This window comes from Sturnira hondurensis, unplaced genomic scaffold, assembly GCF_014824575.4.
Source record: "Sturnira hondurensis isolate 20B ecotype Veracruz unplaced genomic scaffold, ASM1482457v3 Scaffold0005329, whole genome shotgun sequence".
Taxonomy (NCBI): domain Eukaryota; kingdom Metazoa; phylum Chordata; class Mammalia; order Chiroptera; family Phyllostomidae; genus Sturnira; species Sturnira hondurensis.
Genome location: NW_028077960.1, coordinates 5,316,505 through 5,337,929, shown reverse-complemented (window position 1 = coordinate 5,337,929; position 21,425 = coordinate 5,316,505). Strand labels below are relative to the sequence as shown.

Genomic DNA, 21,425 nt, shown 5'->3' with positions numbered 1-21,425 from the left:
ATCCCGCCCATGGACGAGCCAACAGCAGTCAAGGCTCAACCACAACAGGAAGATGTATGCAGCTCACATGGAGGCGCGCCTGGAGTCCCAGTCTGGGTGACAGGGGAGGCTGTGCCACTGAACCCTACAGGATATTTTCTATTGTAGGCCACTCTTTCAAGCCAGAGTTGTAGCAGCTCTACCTGACATACAGACACAAACAGGGAGGCGGCCAAAATGAGGAGATAAAAAGACATGTCTCAAATGAAAGGACAGAAGAAAACTCCAGAGAAAGAACTAAGCAAAATGGGGACAAGTTAAAAACAGTGGTTATAAGGAGGCTCGGCGAATTTAGGGAAAGAGTGATGAACTCAGTGAGAACTTCCGCAAAGAGGTAGGAAACATAAAAACAGAACTAGAAAAGAACTGAAATAAAGGCTATATTACAGGAAACCAACAGTGGACTAGATGAAGCAAAGGATCAAACCAGAGATTTGGAAGATAAGGAAGAAGAAAATACCCAATCAGATCAGCAAAAAGGGAAAAGAGTTTTAAAAAATAAGGACAGTATAAGCAGCCTCTGGGACCACTTCAAGCCTACCAATATGCACACCATGCCGGTACCAGAAGGAGAAGACAGCAAGAAATTGAAAACCTATTTGAAAAACAATGACAAAACTTCCCTAACTTGGTGAGGAAGATAGGCGTAAAGTCCAGGAAGCACAGAGAATCCCAAACAAGTTGGACCCAAAGAGGCCACAGCAAGACATATCATGATTAAAATGAAGACAGAGAGAGAATCTTGAAAGCAGCGAGAGGAAACCAGTTAGTGACCTATGAGGGAGCTCTGATAAAACTGTCAGCTAATTTCTCCACAGAAACTTTGCAAAGTAATGAGAAGGAAGGACCTACAACCAAGATTACGCTACCCAGCAAAGCTATCATCTAGAATAAAAGGACAGATAAAGTGCTTCCCAGAGAAGGAAAAGCTAAAGGAGTTCATCATCACCAAGCCATTACTATATGAAATATTAAAGGGTCTGCTTTAAGAAGAAGGATAAAAAGTATTAAAGATATGAACAATAAAATGACAATAAATAATATCTATCTACAACTGAATCTAAAAAACAAAACAAACAAGCTAGACAGAGACAGGCTCATAGATACAGAGAGCATTTGGATGGTGCCAGATGAAAGAGGAGTTGGGGCTGATGGGTGAACAAGGGGAAGGGATTAGGAAGTACAAATGGGTAGTTGCAGAACAGTCATGGGGATACAAAGTACAGTGTAGGGAATATAGTCAATAATGTTCTAGTATGTCAGGTGTCAGAGGGGTGTTGAGATTCATCGGGATGATCACTTAGTAAGTTATGTAATATCCAATTACTGATGTGCACATCTAAAACTAATATAAAAACGTATGTCAACTATAATTGAAAAATAAAAAGAAAGCAAGCCAGCCCTCCACTAGCTCCACTAATCATCCTTGAGGCACAGAAAGACTGTCCTAGAAACTGGATGATGGCCTAACGGGAGCAAGTTTGGGGGTCAGACAGGCTCCCCAATACCACAGAGAAAAGAGGGGCTGCTCAGGGAAGAGTGGGGCAGGCCCCTCCTACACCAGAGCATCAGAAGAGAGAGAAATTTAGGGTTCCTCTGCCTTACCTTTCTTTAATGGGCAGCATTCTCCCATAGGGAACTAAAGAAGTATTCTGTCCAAACTGGCAGGGGTGGTGACTGAGACTTGTAACTGAGAGATGAGAGGGAGCTTCAGCAGAAAAAGCCCTCTGGGCCCAACAGTTACATCTGCCCCAGTCCACCCCATCAGCACCCCTAAAGCAAACAGACCAGACGCACCATCTGAGCAGGACCTGTTATCATGCGGGCACTGCAGGGTCACGCAGCGCTCACTGCGTGCCTGCGTGACTTATGGGTGCTCCCCTGCTGCTCCACAAGGCACAGAATACAATTCTATGGGTGCAGAAACCCGTGCTGCGTACCCAAACCACAGGCAGGCTCTCCCCAGATGGACAAGGGCAAGGGGGGCAGCGGCCCCATCCTCTTTGGTCCCGGTGCGCGGCCTTGCCAGTCAGCCCGTGTTCCTCACGGGTGATGCTAGTGCAGGGTCAGGCTTTTTAAAAAAAATGTAGGCTGACGATGATTCCAGCAGAGCCTAGATGTCTGAGTGAAGACGGGAAGGGAAAGCCCATTATCCTAACGTCAAGTTCGGGCATTGTGCTTAAATTTCTGCCAGGGGTCAGGTCAAACCAGAGTCAGAAACGTTGCTGCTGTGATAGAAAAGCCTCAGAAAAGTATTCCAAGGTGTTGTGCATCTAGAGAGAAATAGGTATTTGGGGACCAAAGTCCTAGATGAAGACATATTTTTTATTTTGTACTTTAATAGATAATGATACATTTCCGTGACTCCCGTTGCCTCTTCACCCAGTTTCCAGTCCCCCCCGCCTCCCCCCCCTCCCAGGAAACAAGCACCACTCTCACCGTTTCTTTCTTAAGGCAGATACTTTTCTGCACCTAGGAGCCCATGCACATTATTTTCCCTTTTTTTCCCTGGCACATACGGTAGCACATCACACACCCATGACTGTGAACTTTGCTTTTCTTGCTTAACATGCTTTGGAGAAGTGTCCATTTCGATATCTAAAGAGTGTCTTCACTCATTTTGCAGTTGCACGGCGCCGCACTGGCTGAACTAACTGCGATTTCTCTACCGGGGTGCACGTGCAGGCCGTGTCCGATCTTCACCGCAGCCAGCGGCGCTGCCGTAAACATGGTCATGCATGGGCCGTTTTACTGTTTGCCAGTGTGGTAAATTCTGTAGGCAAAATTTCTAGAACCGAGTCAAGAGTTTGTAGTATTTATGATTTTAATGCCTGGTGGGTGGCAGTTTGCTCTCTTCAGAGAGGCCAAACCAATTCACAATCCCACCGGCAATGTCTGAGCGTGGCGTGTTGTCCAGCATTTGGATTTTTGCCAATCTCATTGGTTAAAAATTAGTGTCTTGGGTAGTTTTCATGTCCAACTATCTTATGTTGAGTGAGGTTGAGCATCTTGTCATGTGTTTAAGAACCACAGGGACTGGAGTACGATGAATAAGGGTCAGATTTTAAGGAGGCATTTAACTGGATAAAATTCTTGAGGTCTTCTTAAATTTTGTGCCTTCGGCACCTCACCTGACCTGCTTTCATCCCAGCCCCCGGGGACAGCATGCGCCCTCTGACCCAGGACCCTGTACATTCCTTTTGTGTGATCTGTTTTTATATTGGGTTGTTGGTCTTTCTTAATTTGTAGGAGCTTTTCATACATTGAGGAGCTTTTTATGATCTAAATTGTAGGGTTTGATTTGTTTTGTTTTGCTTTGTTTGGGGGCAGTCTTTCACTAACACACACAGGGCTTCATTTATTTTTTGCCATGCAGATGTTTTGAATATTTTAAGGGGTGAATTTAGCAACTTTCACTTTTTTTTCATTCTTTTTTTTAAAGATTTATTTATTTATCTTTAGAGGGGAAGGGAAGGAGAGAGGGAAAGAAATATCAATGTATGGTTGCCTCTCATGTGTCCCCTGCTGGGAACTGGCCTGCAACCCAGGCATGTGCCCTGACTAGGAATCGAACCGCGATCGTGTGGTTCGCAGTCCTGCGTTCAATCCACTGAGCTACACCAGCCAGAGCAGCAACTTTCACTTTTATCACTAGATTTTGTTCCATAGAAAGCCTTTCTACATTCTAAAGTAAGAAGAAAAATTCTGCTCTGTCTTCTTTCCATAATATATGGCTCTGTGCTTTTACATTTTATACAAATCCACTTGGAATTGACCCTCATGTCAGGCATGGACTCAATCTCACTTTTTTTCAGATGGCCACCCAGCTCTTCCTTTACCATAAGAGAAGGAATCTCCACCCCCCCCCCACTGTTTCGGGGCTCACTCTTTATTACCATGTGCATGTATGTCTATTTGTATGTACATGGGGGTGTTTACATATGGGCTTTCTATTCTATTCCATTAGTCTGCACGTCAAATACCAGAACAAATGTTTCGATGGCAAAATAACACATTCCAGCCTTTAAAGTTATGCAAGGCGAGCTTGCTCGTCCTCACAGCCCATGCGCGCGTGGACGGTGGAGGGTATGGCTGTTTGTCACTCGGAGAAGCATCTGTTTGTAGGGGCCTTAGCCACACTTCCTATTTCCAATACGTTTTTGCTTGACTGAAAAACTAATGTTTTACGGGTTTTTAGGACTAGTATGGCAGAGGTTACAAATATGAAGAGTACCCGAGATGAAAAAATTAGTAAAGTAATTGAAAAACACACACAAAAAGCTCTAGCAGCTATTTGCTTTTCAGAACAAACCAGAAAAAGAGATTGCTGGTACTATTTTCTGTCCTTTAGAAAAATAGACAATACTGTTTACAAATTTTATTCTAGATGGATCCTTCGGATTTTTTAGAGTTTATCAACCTACCTCCTAATAGTTTAAAATTTATATTTTTCTATGTATTTCTCTTGTGTTTTATTTTCATACTTATCAGCAGAATGCTAGTAATTGTGGCATTTAGGGATATTATGAACCTGGTCTCCTAACCCAGTCTTGAGAGGGTACCAAGAGGAAAGACTTGTGTTTGCTCTGTGTCCAAACTCACTCGAAAGGGCTAAGGAAGGAAGATCAGTAATGGCCATGACCAGCACCTGAAGGGACTGAATATAATCATATATGTACAGGGATCTGGGGTTCAAACATTTGGCTTGTTTTCCCAAAACTGTACTTGACAAAACCTTGAAGTTTGTCTTTCTTTGTGAGGGCCAGAATGAGCTTTTCCTGGGTGAAATATCTTTGTATCTTTGGGGTTTCAAATCAGTTTCTAAAAGCCTAATCTAAATACTTTCTGCATACAATAAAAGGTTTCAAATATGTGATATAAATAAAGTACAGTGTCTGGTGGTCCAGTGGTACTTAATGTGTTCTTGCTAGTGTATTTCTCACTTGGGGAAAATATAGGCTTTTTGTTTTAAAGATACTTGGGCCCCTCTGAGTAAAATTAGAGAACATGAAATATTTTTTTAAATAGAAGTATGTGTCTTGTCACTGTGTTCCAGCTTTTATAGATCATGTAGCACAATAACAAGTAAATGTGACTTGAATACTTCGCGATGACTTTTTCTGATATCTTACAGAGGTCTAATATAACTGGTTGATAGTGACATCTAGTGTTCAGTATTGGAATTACATGTCCTTAAAAGCATCTGAAAGAGCTAATTTTTGCTGTGTATAATGTGCACTTTTGGCCCAAATTTTTGAGGGGAAAAAATAAGGATGTGCATTATACATGGGTATAATGATTATGTACCATGGGTATAATAATTCCATGTATAGTGTGCAAGGGAGTACATTATACACAGAGAAATACGGTATCGTTTAATTCACGATTGGCGATTAAATAGACCTGAATGTCTATTTAAGTGGAAGTGGAAGTGGAGTGACGGGGGTAATAACTGGGGAAATTTGAGTTAGAAGGGTGATGTCTTCTCAATGACAGCACCAAGAACTGTAAATAACACTTGAGGGATATTGTGTACAGACATGCACAGTAAAATTCTGTTTGCTGTTTGCTTTCAGACTTAGGGATATTGTGTACAGACATGCACAGTAAAATTCTGTTTGCTGTTTGCTTTCAGACTTGTCTCTGAATCTGTTTTTTGAGTTCAGCTCTCTTTGGCCCCTTCCAACCCAGGTGTGGGTATGAATTCACTAACCAAATTACCTTGAGTACGTCATATAGTTTCTCTGAGACTCCATCCCCTTGAGTAGAGAGATGCTGAGACTACCTCACGAAGTTCTGAGAGAACTGAACGAGACGTTGTTTGGTGGATAGAGACCTCGGCTCAGCGTGGGGTGCATAGTAGGGCAGCTCTGGTGGTGGCAGTGGTGGCGACGTGTCTGGGGCCCATTTGCTGGACCTTGACATCTGCCCTTGAGGGGGCAGCAAAAACGGAGGGGGAACCAGGTGTAGAAATTGTCCAGAAGGTTGTAACTAGATCGTGGGAACAGTGAGCAATGGGAACTGTATCCTGATGTGAACAGAAAGTGTGGATTTTGTGAGGCTCAGGTGAAGGGGACCATTCTGTCGAAAAAGGCACTGGAGTTGAAAAAGCTACTGCTGAGCTGCCTTGGGGTACAAGGTACGGGAAAGAGGGGTGCAAGGAGGTGTAGAGCATCACGGGAAGAGTGTTTTCCCTATAGAGCGGTAAGAAGGTGAAGCACAGAAGCAATTACTTGTTCCACCACTCACGAGCTGGGTCTCCTTTGTCAAATTCCTTCACTATCCTGATCCCAGTGTTTCACTTCCATAACATAGGGCTGATAACGGTACTGACCAGGCCAGGGTGTGGGGGTTAAATGAGCAGATGCCCGTGATGCCCTCAGCACACGCCTGGCCCACCTAATGAGCTCGCTCTGTTAACTCCCGTTGCTCCTCCGCATGAAGGGAGGAGGTGGGAGCAGAAGATTTAAAACAAGACAAACAAAAGTCTATACGGCCCCTGGACACAGGACTGATTCATCCTCACCTTTCTACCCTGTTCCCTCTGCTTACAAACCCTTGACTTCCTCCACCTCCCACATAGGTCTCCTCCGGGAAGCAGTCCTTGGCTGGGGATGGGGGCAGGGGTCATCATCTCTCTTTGTACGGTCTCCCCAGTCCCACAGTGCCTTGTTTGACACACTTGCTCTTCTCATTAGATGGTAGTGCCGGTATTTGTTCACACGTCTGACCTCCCTGATGAACAATGAGCCCCTTGAGGCCGGACTGACAGAGCTTAAGAAGTGGTGATGGAATTGAGCGATCTGGGAGGAAGGAGAGAAGAGGATAGATTGGACAGAGAATGTACAACGTGTGTGGCAAATGGTTTGAATCCGGGGGAGGGTGTGTGGGCGGTTACCGAACTGTTCTCGCAACTTCTCCTTTATGTTCACATTCCTTCAAAATACAGAACTGGAGAGGGAAAGTGGAAGATTTGCCCTGAATCCTTTTGGGCATTCGAAGCCTCTCTTTGGGGGAGGGGCGCTGAACTAGGCTCGGACACCTGTCCGTGTTTCCCCTTCCGCACCTGACCTCCGTGGGCTGCTCGGGCTGCCCAGAAATACTGTGTCCAAACGGCGAGGCTGTTCTGTCTGCCTGCGCGTCCCGTGCCTGACGTGGCTCTGCTCCACTGCGGGTCCCGCTGTCATTCAGAGAGGAACAGATCCCTGTCCTCCTGTATGTGAACACTGCTGCTCTTGACGTTTCTTGGAAACCACGGTGTATTTTGGAATTGAATATGTGGAGGGACAACCTTTGCAAAGAAGAGGCACTGAAACAGTCCTGTGAGACTGTCTGTTCAGGGAGGGGTGGGAGTGATGGGGTGGGGGTGTCACTATACATTGTCACTTCCAAGGCCCCCTGCTGGGCGTTGGTAGAACTGCTGCATCCCAAATCATTTTAAAAATTCCGTTTGCTGAGCTGCTTTTGAAAAGCATAAAAGGTGTCACGTTCAAAGCTATATCCCACCCCATTCCCTTCTACCCCAAATATTGTTTAAATGGTTAAGCTATGTGTGTAATTAAAGTGACAAATGTAATTTCAAAATAAAAGCTGCATAGTGAAAGCTCTCCAAGTGCTTCCATTTTATTTTTTAGAAGAAAGGTCCTGAGCAAATCCTAGAAGTGAAGACTACCGCATCTTCCTTCTGTTATACAGGTTTTTTTAAAGAGTAAATGACTTTGTTGCTCAGTTGTAAATCTGTCTCTCCTATGATCACCCAAGGCCAAGGTTGTACTTTCTAAGACAAGAGACCTTTTGTCAACGTTAAGCAGAATTCCTAGGAAATACACTTTCCACCAGCAGACTGGCCCATTTCATGTGGTCATGCCTTCCCCATTCAGAACAGTGTGAGCTCCCGGTAGGTGTAGTAGTTGGGGGGGTGCCGGGCAGGCAGGCCCACAGAGGGATGGACAGGCAGGCACAAACTGACAGCCGGTGCCGGACAGGGTGTTCACACTGAGTGCAGGCTTGGAGGGGGTCGTCTGCGGATCCCCTGCGGCCTAAGACGCTGGGAGTCACTCGTGCCTAAGAAGCCAGCGGAGTGTGGAAAGCAACCAGCCTGAGGGTCCTAGACTGATGCCATCTCTTCCATGGCCGTAAGTGACATTCCTAACTTGTCTGGCTGTTTATCAACTTAATTCTTGGTCAGAAGACAGAAATTTACCGAGAGAATCCCCATGTCCTCTGCGTCCAGGCCTCTGCTGAGCTGCAGGCTCACACCGAGTTTCCACCCAGAAGTATTCAGTGTGGCCTGGTCCGAAATCCTACTTCCCTCCCACCTTGCTGGTCCCCTCGTGTTTCTGATTTTGGCAAGTGGCCCCTCCATCCATGCCGCTCATCTCCCAAGCCAGACAGCCGGACGCCTTCCTCATTCTTACCACCCCCCGCCCCACGTCCAGTGCTGGGTAACCAAGGTCTGTCCATTCTGTGTCCTTGAGCCTTTTGTGTCTGCTCCTTCCTTGTGCTCTCGATGCTGCTGCTTCATTTGAGGTCTTCAGTCATTCGTCCTTTGGCCACTGCAGGCGTCTCCGAACTGAATTTCCTACCCCTTTTCTTATTCTCTTGCAGTTCAGCTTTCACTTCGCTGCCAGACGATTCTAGGATACAGATCAGAATAAGTTATTTCCCTGCTTCTGGGCCCACAGATCAAGTTTAAGGTCCTTAGCATGGCATTCAGCACGCTCCAGGATCGAGCCCCCGCCTACCTCTCCACTCTTAAAGCACATCCCCCAGGCGCACCAGACCACGTACAGCTCTCTGAATAGGCTGTGTCTCCATTTCATGCCTCTCGGCTTTGCCCCCGACCCTCCTACCTGGAATGTCTCTTCTTCCCTTAACAAATGGCCAATAGCTGTCCACCTGGCATATTCAGCTTAGGTGTCATTTTTTTTTCTCATGATGTTACTCTTCGTCCCAGGAGAGGATGAATGCCTCTTGCTGTTGTGCCCCAAAGACTTCCCTCAAGACACCTGGAGTTCTTTTTTGCCCTTTTTTTATTTGCATGTCCATCTCCTTCTGGATGCCCAGAAATACCTTGAACTGGTGACCAACCTCGTCTTACTCATCGTGGACACTCTGCTGACCAGCACAGTGAGTCAGCACGTAGCACTGGTTCAAAAGATGTTTATTCAGGTGAACAAACGGACCTGTTATTCAGCTACCCGGGAGATTTGCCACAGAAAGCAACATTGTTCATCTGGAGCTATTGGCATATGACCTGTTCATGATTTGCCGGGGCTTATCTGGATACCCCTGACCTCACAGCCGTGTAGTACAATGTGTCCTGTTCACAGCAGCACCCCCAGAATCTGCTCTGTTCCCCTTCTGAGCAACTAGCAGGGGTTCTCCGTTTTCTCAGATAACCCCCCAGTCTTTCTAATGGCAAAATCAGGTAGACAGCTGGATGCCCATGCCTGAAGGTCAAAGGGTCCGGGCCAGTGTTTGGGCTGACAGGGAAGAAACGACGATTTAGCTTTGTGGCTCAAGGCTCAGAAAGTTCTTCTCGTGATCACTGGGTTGCAATGTTGCCATGCCAGTGCACGCGCCCTGGGGACACTGTGCTTTCCTTGCACACCAAAGCACTGAGTGTGAGGAGCTCTTGCCAGGCCTGGTCATGAGACCAGCCTAAACTTCGCCCTTTCGGCAGCTGCGTGCTGGACAGCTCTGCCTACCTTTCCAGCAAGGACCTGGAGTCCCAGAGTAATTAAAACTGAATTTATTTTTATCATCCCCCAAACCCCCTCCTCAAAATAACCTTACTGTCATAGATGCTTTCTCCTTTAGCTTCATGAGCAACACCCAACTAGTCACCAGTTAGTCAAAAATATGAATGCCGTCTTCAATTCCTCTTTCTTTCTCCCCACCACATCCCACAGTGACGAGGTTATAAGATAAACCACCTCCTTAGTAGGTTTTCCTGTTTTGCTCTTCATCATCCTTCTCACCACCGCTTCTTTCTTCAAGCTTTTGTCACTGCTGGTGTAGATGGTGAAGCAGACACTTCGGCGGTCGTCCTGTCTGTCGCCGCTATGGTCCTCCTTGTGCACAACTGCCAGTGTCGTTTTCTAAAATATCACCCATGGAAAGCTATCACTCCATGCTCAAAATCCCCGGTAGTTTCCCCCCCGGTCTTTTAGGTCCCTGCTACCTTGGCAGCGTCCCTTTGTCCCACCACTTTTTTGGCGGAGACACTGAATGTCTTTAACCCAGAGGGGGTCACAGCTGACCTAAGGGACACAAACTCATTTCTTAAATATTGTTACATAGATCAGGGGCATGTGCATTTGTATATGTCTAATGTTAATCCATAACATTCAAACTCGTCATGACCTTGAACCTATGCACCCGTTATACGTTATAATGTTTAAGAAAAGAGTTTGTTCGTATCTCTCGTTAAGAGGGAAGAAAGCTTTTCTAGGCACCGTCAGCACTGAGTCTCATGCCCATCCTGAACCACCCCTGCAAAGGGAATTCAGGATGTCACAAGAGTGGGGACAGGGGGGAAGGACACTGGAATGAAACCAGGGCACTGGCCGCCTGGAGGAAGGGGACTGCCTGCTGGGTTGTCAGACAGCAGAATCTGCTGTAGCCCTCTTTCCCCTCCTTTGCCAAGTTCATTCCTAGTGATTTACCAGGCTAATTCTTTACTACTCAATGAAGGAGTCAGCTTACAGAAACTTCTGTGACCTCCTCTTCCTTCCAGCACCTTCCGTGGGTCACACTGCCCTGGAGCTCCCCCACCACAGGTGTCTCAAGGTTGCACCCTTGGTATCTGGTACCATTACTGGCACATACTCTGATATTTGATAAGAAAATGAATGGCTCCCTTGCCGGTGGCTCAGTTGGTTGGAGTGTCAGCCCATGCACCAGGGGGTTGCGAGTTCAGTTCCTGGTCAGGGCACATGCCTGGATGCAGGTTTGATCCCTGGTCAGCTGCCTACGGGAAGCAGCCGATCGTTGTTTTTCTCTCACATCAGTGTTTCTCTCTTGAAAAAAAATGAATAAACATATTCTTGGGTAAAGATTAAAAACAATTCTTTAAAAATAAAAGCTGTCACATGGAAGTATTGTGTTAAATCTTAGAACCAAGCCCTATGAGAATGCCTTACATCACACTGTCCGGTATCCACATTGAGAATATTAGGGAGGCAATGTTGAGAGGACTGGGGCCCAGAAAGATCTCATTTGCCCAAATTTAACCTGAAATTTGGTGGCAGAGATTGTTTGGGAAACAACCCACCCTTATCTCAGGTTCTAACCCCTCTAACATTCTGGGCATTTGGTAATTTCAGTGCATATGATCTTGGGGTAATAGAAATGAGATTTATTAAATTATTTTTCCAGCCTTACCTAACCCTGTCTTCAGAAACAGAGACCATATCTCCATGGTGTGCCCAGTGTACACGCGTGTGCTGAGGATCCCACACAGTCACTCCTGCTCTGTGAGGGCCAGTCAAAGACAGGAGGAAAGCCCGGTTCAGGGCCACCTCCCCCCCGCCCCTTCACCTCCCGTGCCCACTGTGGCCTGCAGTTACCTCCATTCGCAGCTAGATGGCACTCACACATTGACCAGGCATCGGCTGGCTGGTAATGTTAACCGCCTGGGAGAAACTGACAAATTCTTGAATCAAGGTGGTGAAAACTTAAATGTAGGTGGCTTTCAGGCGTGGCTGGGTGAATGGATTGGTTAAAGGAAAGGTGCTGAAAACTGGGGACTGGCTGTAAACACATTTGATGATTACATAGAAAGCCCCTTGCCTTCTGTTCATTCTCCTTCAAACCCCAGGTCCCTGCTGGGCCAACCACAGCAGGCAAACCCCAAACAGACGAGCCAGTCTCCCCCAGGTGTGCCGCCCGACCAGCGGGCGGCCTCGGCATTGCTCCAGCCCCCCGCTGCGTGACCACCCCTGTCCATGTGGCCACGCACTCCGAGGTGGTCCTCACCTAGGAGGCTCAGTCTCCAAGCCCTGACTTAGCTGTTGAGACGGAGAAGGCTGATGTGTTGGGTTGAGTTAGTAACTAGGGTGATTGCTTCTTACGTTATTCTGGCAGGTGTAACACGTTATGCTATTATTAAGCACCACAGCTATCCTACTCTTGTTCTACCGATCGACCTGGTAATTTGGGGGCATGATGGACATCGTCCCTATGTGGCCATAGAGCAGAATGGGAAGAACATGAGCTTCTGAATCAGTGAGAACTGGGCTCTAGTCTGTGGCCCTAGGCAGCTTAAATAGCCTCTTTGTGCTTCAGAGAAATGGGAGCATTGACAAAATCGACTTCCCACAGCCATTGTGACGGCTGAGGGAGATAATTCTGTGAAAACCACCTGGTGCAGCACCTGCCACACAGTAAGTACTCACAACATTGGCTATTATTATCGCCACTGCCCCACATTCATTACAGTCCCAAAGGGCAGCAATGTTTCTCTGGTATTCCTATTCTGTGTAAATATTTCATGACCATTTCAACTTGAGCTGTAATAAGTGTTGGGAGTACAGGCAGCTAGATTTGAGAGTAAAACCTGTTACTAGACTCAATTTAAAATAGCATTGAGAAATGTGTAGACTTGATTAGAGGGAAATTGGTTTGCAACAAAATTCAGGCCCCAAACTAGTAGAAAATGAAAAGTNCAGTAAGTACTCACAACATTGGCTATTATTATCGCCACTGCCCCACATTCGTTACAGTCCCAAAGGGCAGCAGTGTTTCTCGGGTATTCCTATTCTGTGTAAATATTTCATGACCATTTCAACTTGAGCTGTAATAAGTGTTGGGAGTACAGGCAGCTAGATTTGAGAGTAAAACCTGTTACTAGACTCAATTTAAAATAGCATTGAGAAATACGTAGACTTGATTAGAGGGAAATTGGTTTGCAACAAAATTCAGGCCCCAAACTAGTAGAAAATGAAAAGTAGTCATTTTAACACCAACTGGTCTCTGGAAGATTTTTTGGCCAAAGTCAATGTCTAGTTCTTTGGACAGCTTTCACCACAGATGCGTAATAGGACTTATAGACACTTAGGAAAAGACCACCTAGGTTTAAAAATAGGACAAAAAACTACCCCCCCCCCCATATTAAAGCAACATGATAATGCAAAGGGGCAGATCAGGGCTCTGATGCAGCATGACTGTCCAGGGCAGATGCAGATGGCAGACACGGACAGCCCTGGGGACATGTGAGGTGCAAATCGGAAATCAAAAGAAGGGACAAAGGAAGGAGGGTTTTGGTGCTGAACAGATGTCCCCAGTGCAGTGGCGCACGTGTGAAAACGAGTCGGACAGCAGACCTGTCGCCTCTCTCTAAACCAGGTCAGGTCGGGTCATCAGAGTTAGCGACTCGAGTAATTGTCCACATGGCCTCATGTGTTCCACTCACTGGTTGGCGTCGCTGCCCAGAGGAAATGTGGGCTTGGAAAAAAGTGTACACTCACCCTGCTGGTGCCCATGACTGCGGGCCAGGCTGCAAATGATGCAGGCAGCTGAGGGTCTCTTTTCTTGCTCTTCACAACCCAGGAAGGAGGGCTGTGCCTGCTTGGAGAGGGTGGGCGGAGCACAGAACGGGGAACAGAGACACAGCACACTGAACTCAGACGCTGCCAATTCAAGTTCACACCCAGCTTCCATCACTTAAAGTTGTGTGCCCATAGGCGAGTTGTGTCCACTCTTTGAGCTTTGGTTTCCTCACCCACAGGGTGAAAATAGTGAATCTCACAGCACACGAGGTAGGGTAACAGTGTAAATTACACAGCCACGCACATACTGTAGTCTGTGGGGATGGGCTTTGTTCACACGGCCCCATTTGCCTGGTTGACGGAGGCACCTGGCCTGGGAGAGGGAGTGGTATTTGATCTGGTCAGTTAAAGTGGGTCATTTCTGGTTTAGAAGTGTCTTCTGGACTAATTCAGTCTCTTTGGCAAAATCCTTTATCCTTCACAGTTTCTTCCTTCTTATCAGGGTTCCCCTCGCTTCCCCTTTCTCTGTCTGCTCTCCCAGGAGAGCCAAGGGGAGGAAGGCAGTGCACACAGTCGGTACCACGGGGCTGGCCAGTCGACTGCTGTCTGTATTGCACTGAGTCCTTGGGCGTCCCTTCTGTTCTAGATGCTTCTGCTCCAGGACAGCACAGTTGAGGGCTGATGGACTCCAGTCCTTCCTCGGGCCCCTCCTCCCTAGCTCAGTTCCATTTCAGCCGCTAATGGTCCCAAGCCCTGAGCCCAGGATCGCGGGCCTCTCCCTGGCACAGCCGCATACTGGCCTCAGGGCCTCTGGCTCAGCTCAGCACATCACTGTTTCTTCCCTCTCTCCTGCAGCTCTCCTGCTTTGCTGACGACACTCAGTGCGGGGTCTCCCTGTGCCCGACCCCCCACTCCATGTGGGGAGGATGACACACCCTTCCCTGGCTCTGGTTCCCAGCTAGCTCTCTGCAGGTTTCTGTTCCTGCCTCCAATGTCTCTGCCCTGAACTGGGTGGGGGCCGCGTGTGCCGAAGACTCTGGTCCTACACTTCAGCCCCTCCCCTCCCAGTCTCTACTCCTCTCCCAGCTCTGGAAGGCATTTACTCTTGCTCTGGACTGAATTGTGTCTCTTTCCCCCAAATTTGTACGTCGAAGCTCTCGCCGCAATGGGACGCATCTCCACCCAGACAAGCAGCAGAAAGGCCCTGTGAGGGCATGGCACAAAGGCAGTGTCTGCAGCAGGAAGGGACTTTGCACCAGAAACCGGCTCTGTGGGGCCTCGAGCTGGGTTTCTAGCCTCTTGGGCTATGAGAGGATAAATGTCTGTTGTTCAAGGCACCAGTGTTTGGTGTTTTGTTGTCTCCGGCAGCCCAAGGGGACTGAGACAACCTCTGCCCCAAGTCCCACCCTGCATTCAGACCCCAGCGTCGGCCAAGCCCGTTCAGAATTCAAAAGTAAACTCTTCTGATCTGAAGCACCTAGTTCCTGCAAGTCAAAATGCTTGGCTGCCAGACTCTCCTATCTGAGACGGCCTTCAGGAACTGACCTGTGGTCACCTTTGTCCTTTGATGCCTCAGTGGACGGAAAGCCAAGGAGCAACAGAGTGTCGCCCACCACAAGTGAACAATGCATTGCATAGTAATTGTCCGTTGTTTTTGGTGACATGAGCAGATGTGACGCTCTTTAGTACTGTGCCTGGTAAATAATGAGTAATCAGTGGATGCTCCCTAAATGTTGACATTGAATAATAGCTGTGAACTTGGGTATCCTAGAAAACAGAGCTGAACTGCCCTAAAACCATGGGGTCCACTTTGCACGAGAGACAGACACGGAGGAGGCGGTCTGTGCAGTTGTGAAGATTCTCCGATGGGAATCTGACAGCTGGTACAGCCAAACAGTCCGCTGTGGCGGGCGTCGCCTGCTAGTGTCCCGATCGGCACAGCCACCTCTTGGCCTCACCCACAGGTGAGGAGCTCCCGAGAGGGGAGCCCTGGGTGTTTGCTACAAATTAACCTTGGTGCCCTTTACAAGGAGGGGACTGTGCGGGAAATAACTCAGAAGGATTGTACATTTAAAATCACTCTTCTTTTCTTGCTCCTCCAGGAAAGAAAGAAAAATTTTTAAAGGAATCAAACTTAACGTTTAAGTCAGACAAGGCCTTTCCTGTACACTGAAGTAACCAGATAGCTTTGAAAAGGAGGGTGGGATCGTCCCTGGCCTGCGGCTCCTTGCAGCTGCCAAAGCCGGTGGCGGCCTGGCCCCTCTCCCCATTGTGGGCTCAGGGGCTGAGCAGCCCTGGCCCGCCTGTGACACCTCACCCTTAAGATACTCTAATTTATAGTTAACGCCTTTTAAGCAAACAAGAGGGAGAAAAAAATCTGGTTCATATTATGGCAACGTGCAATGAAGGGAAGTCTTTAAGTTCAAAGAAAAAATGTCCCAGGAAAAGCACAGCCCATTAAATTCATTCTAAGTGGTCAGGAAAGTAATTGAAAAGGCTTTCTCAGTGCAGTGGGGTGATGGCAGCCTTGTCCCCTCCCTCTGTCCCTCTTCCTCCAAACATCTCTCACTAATATGAAGGTCATTCCAAAGAGGAACGAAAGTAAGCGGAATTGGGTACTAAGACACGCCAAATTGACTGAATAAATAAAACTCCAGTGCTCAGTTGAATGGGGACCAAGATGGAGGGATAAGTACTCTCTCCTTCCAGAGCCAGGTCTTCTCTGCTGCTTTAACCGCGGGCTCCCTCTGGGCTCCCTCTGGGCTCCCTCGGCCTGCCCACGTCCACCTTTGCCGAGCAAAAATATCTGCCTCACCTGTGGATCCTTTGGGGCGTCTGGTTTCTCCTGGCCACAGGCATCTCTGCTCTCAGTGCGGGTTGGAGGTGCGCAGAGCAGGAGAGGGAGGGGCTGGGGAAGGTGAAGGCGAGCCTTTGCTTGCCTGCCTCTGCCCAACACCGGGCGACCTCTCCAGATTCGTACTTGCAGCAGCAGTGGCACCACAATGACAGAATCAGAGGGGCCTGGGGTGGCAGACCCCAAGGTTGGAAGGCAGGGTCCCAGGGCTTATTCTGGAGCTGTGCTTACGGAGAAGCCTGTGGTTCCTGCTCAGACTGTCTGCTGGATTGGAGGTTTGGGGGTGGGTGGGGTTAGGAGGAGAGCCTGGTGGAGGAGTGACATCCTTTACCCCCACCCACTGTCCCATTGGCCCTAAGTCATGGGTGGGAGAGGCTCACCTTTTAATAATCAACCATCACTCAACCTTCCAGGCAGCTTTGCCCTTCAGGCGGATCCGTCTGCCGTTGGCCCCTGGCCCTGCATTAGGGATTCCTTCTTTGACCTAAGGAATTGGCCTGGAATAGAATGCTGTTCTTCCTGGCAGCGTGACACCCAGGCTTAGCATGGAGTGAGTTGGTGGATGTAATCTATGCCAGATGAACCCCAGCTGGGTGGAGAGTTGGGGAGAGGAACAAGGAGTAATGAAAAGCACAGAAATGCAACACAGTAGATGCGAAAAAGGGGAATGGGGGTGTCAGGGAAAATGCTGCCCACTTTGCCTCAGGGCCACACGATTCTCTGGGCTTTTCCTGGTGAGTCTCAAGACCTGTTGTGTCTCTTGACTTTTCTGAGCCTGCAGAGCGTCAAGGGTCAGCCTCAGCCCAGTTCGCCTCTTTTGTAAACAAGGGCAGGCTTTTCCTCTCTCCATTAGAATTTCCTAGCGTGAGTGACAGCATTTATTTTGTGGTGTTTGGTTTGGGCCTGAGGAAAGAACTTTTCTCTTCCTGCCTTCTCCTCCTGTGGTTTACTCTTGGAGTACTTAAATAAATAGATGGAAATGTCCCCGTTGAAGCATCCAAGGAGTGCCAAGGCATGTTCCTTCACCTCAGATTTTAAGGCCATCTTATGCATTTCTTTTCCTACACAATTTCTTCCATTTCCAAGGAGACTTGTTGCCAGTATAAAAAAGGAACTACCTCGGAGTATCGGGCAGATAGTGAAAATGCTGAAATGACCACACTTGCTGAGACAGAAAGGATGGGCGGTATTTCACGCGTAGCAGAGTGAGCGGCTCTGCTGAGCGTGTTGGCTGGCCATCCCAGTCGGTCCCCAGTCCTACTCCGTAGATTCTGTCACAATCCTCACTTAGCCGGGTGCACACCGTTTGCTATTGGTCTTTTATCTGGCTGGCGACAGAGTCAAGAGTCAAACCTCATCTCAGGGCCTGCTGAGAGCAAGAGCCCATCTGGAAGCACTGCTTCCCAATACTTGCTTCCTTCTCAACAAGCCCTTACTAGAAATGGAAGGAGAGTTGGGGTGGAGTGGGGCGGTGGGACAGGAAGACAAGAGAGCCTCAAGGGTGTCCTGTAGGCAAGGATGAGGCCCCATCCAGGCCTGTAAAGGAGCCGGCCTCTCGGTGGTGGTGATGCAGGTATTTCCCACCTGTACATTCAGCCTGAAGTTCAGAAGTGGAGATTTGTCCCCTGAAATTAAACCCGAACTCCGTGCTGTGGACTGCAGGGCTCTCTGCAATCTGGCCCTTCCCAACTGCTCTTCTTCCTCACTGCCCCCTTTTTTAGCGTCAGCCAGCTCGGCCTTCTGTCCTTGGGTCTGGCCAAGCTCTGCCCACCTCAGGGGGGTGACACTGACTGTGACATCTGCCCTGAGCACTCAGCCCTGGGATCTTTGCAAGGTGACTCCTTCACTCCTTTCACATTTCCCCTGAAAGTGTCCACCTCCGACCGTCCTGGCCCCCTCACCCCCACTGGCATGCACCGCTCCCTCACATTGCCTTATTTTCCTCCAGCACTGTGGCCTGAGGTTACAGCCTTTTTTGGATTATCTGTTTATGGGCTGCGACCCCCACCAGAATGTGAGCCCTATCAGCGCACGGTCTTCGTCCCTCTTGCTGACCATCGGGTTCCACGCACTGTGTCAGTGCCTGGCACACACATGTTGCACAGGCAGTTGAGTCTCGGGCACCTGCAAGTGCCAGAGCCCTTTACCAGGAGGTTTCTGGGCACCTTTAGTTCTGGGATAAATCATTAGAAGTAACACAATCTGTGAAAATGTAATCTTGTTAAAATAGCTCTCTTTTGCTTATATGTTAGTTTAATTCTTTAATGGCCAATAATTTAAAAATTATTTTAATTTCAATTATTTTAATTTAAATAATTTTAATTAAAAATATTTTAATGATTTAAAATTAATTAATTTTAATTATTTTAAATTAATTTTTAATATCAATATTCCTCTTTCATAAGTGAGAAAACTGAAGCTCAGAGAAGTTCACTGACTTGCCAAAAAATCATGTAAGCTTTGAACAAGTATTTTATAAGTGGGAATTTGATTTGTGTGGATATGTCTATTATATGGTAGAAAGAGCCTCAGATTTGGAGGGAAAAGCTTTATATTTTGTCTTAGTTTATATTTTAGTATATTTATAGCAATATTATCATAGATAACATACTTCTCTTTCTAAACTTTCATGTTCTTGTCTGAGAAACTAGGATAATAAATTTAACAGACAGGTCTTCATCAGGACTACCTGTGATACAGTATTACAGTATTCGGTAGAGTCAGCCCAAATAAAGTCAGGTGCCAAAAGTACTTCATAAATTATATAATGCAAATGTTAACTGATCATGTACTGTCATGTTTCAAAACACTAGGCACCCTAGAACTTTCTGGAACAGAAATAATAGTGATGAATATTTTTATTATCCTTAGTTATTATTGGGAAAAGCGTTCGAAGCATCTATCTTACTAAAAGAAAGTCAGTCTTTTTCCGTGAGGTTTCTGCAACTTTATGTTTTATTCTTACACACAGAATTTTTTAAAGACGCATCAAACACTTGACTGTTATTTATTTATTTAAAAGATTTTATTTATTTGTCTCTAGAGAGGAAGGGAAGGAGAGAAGGAGAGAAATATCAATGTATGGTTGCCTCTCGTGAGTCCCCTGCTGGGAACTGGCCTGCAACCCAGGCATGTGCCCTGACTGGGAATCGAACCGCGATCATGTGGTTCACAGGCTCCTGCTCAATCCACTGAGCTACACCAGCCAGGCACTTGACTGTTATTTACACTGCTACAAAGTGTGAACAGCCTGGTCACAAGTTCTGGGATCTGCTGGATGCTCAGGTGGGGCTCTCCCTGCATGAATCCTTCATCGTGGCCTGTATTTTATTTTAAAATACAGTTGAACAACACAGGTTTGAGCCCACTTGTGTGTGAATTTTTTCAGTAAATATACACTCGTCACTTTATGTCCCCTGGTTTCCTATCCACGGATTCAAAACGCTGTTTTCGATCCCAGGCGGGGGAGTCCACAGATGTGGACGGCCCGCCGTGTATTCTACACCTTTGCGCAGAAGGGACTTGAGCCTCCTGGATTCCGATGGGGGAGGGGTTGCGAGAACTCGTGGTCGAAGTTAACATCCGGATTTAAGCCTGCGTGGGTGTGGGTGCTCCCCCCTGCTGCTGTTCAAGGTCAACAGTAGTTGGAAACTATATTAGAAGGAACTGAACGGTTTACTTGAGACAGCCTTCTCATGAACTCCTAGCTCCGCCCTTGTCAGTTCTCCATAAGTCTCGGGGCGCAGTCGACCTTCTCATCTGTGCACATGCGTTTTGCCCGGCCGATCCCAGTGCCGTTCTAGGCGTGCGTTCTACCCTGTTCACTCTGTGTGGCTCAAGGTACACTGAAATATTCCTTCTGCAGGTTTCCTTCAAAAAAGTTGAGTCTCACATCAAACAAAATATTTCAAGCAAGAGTAATTAGATTCCTTTTTAATTTTAATAATCCAGGAAGATACTCACCCTCAAAGTAAAAATCATCCATGATCCTTGAACTGCAACAAAATATAAATAAGAAGCAAACATGTGTAAACTAAGGAGTCACATAATAAGTAATTTATCTCAGTTTGTGAAGGATATGCTCATCTTGCGTACCTCTGAACTAGACAGGGGCCAGTGGATTGTTCAATTCTGAGGGGTATTAATAGACAAGTAAACTTTACACTTTTTTATTTTTTTGGATTATGTTCCCTCTTAAAGGTTCTATGGTTAGTCCCATGCAGCCTGGAGCTCGTCCCCTGCCATATTCAACCACAACTTTTGTGGCCCTGGAGTGACCAGCCCTCTGTACGTCTAGTCCTGGCTCCAAGTTTCCGCCTCTGGCCACACAGCTGTCTCTCCTGTGAGAAGCGCCAGGGCACCCTCTTCATGTTTCTCAGCACCTGCACCCTCTCCACCCCTTGGTCTCTGTGGCCCACGATACTGATGGCGATTTTCTATCTGGCATATTCCCCAAGGGTTCCCTAAGGGAATGGCTAAGAGGGAAAGTTTAGGCCAATTGTTCAGAGCCAACTCATGCTAATAGAAGAAATAAATCACCTACTAGCACTCAAAAAAATAGAGGCAGATAAGCAAGGAGAAGAAACACAAGTTGCCGGATTTTTTAAAGCATGCTATTGATTCCAGGTAACCCCGGGAATAAATTAAATGGTATAGTAAAAGGCACTTAAATATCATGCCTGTTCTCCCAAAATTAATGGTTCATAGTGCATTCCACATTGAATTTATTCTGCCTGCCAGCAGGGCTGTGTGGCATGTGAACATATTTGCACATTATGAAAACAGTAGCGTGGCTTATGATACCTCAAATGCCGAGCTCACATCAGAATCCGAGAGTAATGTCCAGGACTCAGTGGGTGCTGATTTGTCATGGACCATTTGAAGTCAACAGACACTTTTCACTATCTGAGTTCTGGCCTTTCTCTCCCTGGGCTGGTGGCTCTCTCTTTGCTGAAAGTAGAAAAGGGCTGCTTGTGGCAATGATGAATATTCTCTGGTTGACCACAGTTAAGCTGCCTTTAGTGTTTAAGGTCAGGGCC

General features: G+C 47.2%; 1 protein-coding gene across 1 annotated transcript in view; it reads left to right on the top strand.

Annotated features, from left to right (window-relative positions):
• Positions 1-21,425, top strand: part of THSD4 (thrombospondin type 1 domain containing 4) — a 593,206-nt gene that overhangs the window by 279,905 nt on the left and 291,876 nt on the right. The gene's annotated exons all lie outside the window — the stretch shown is intronic.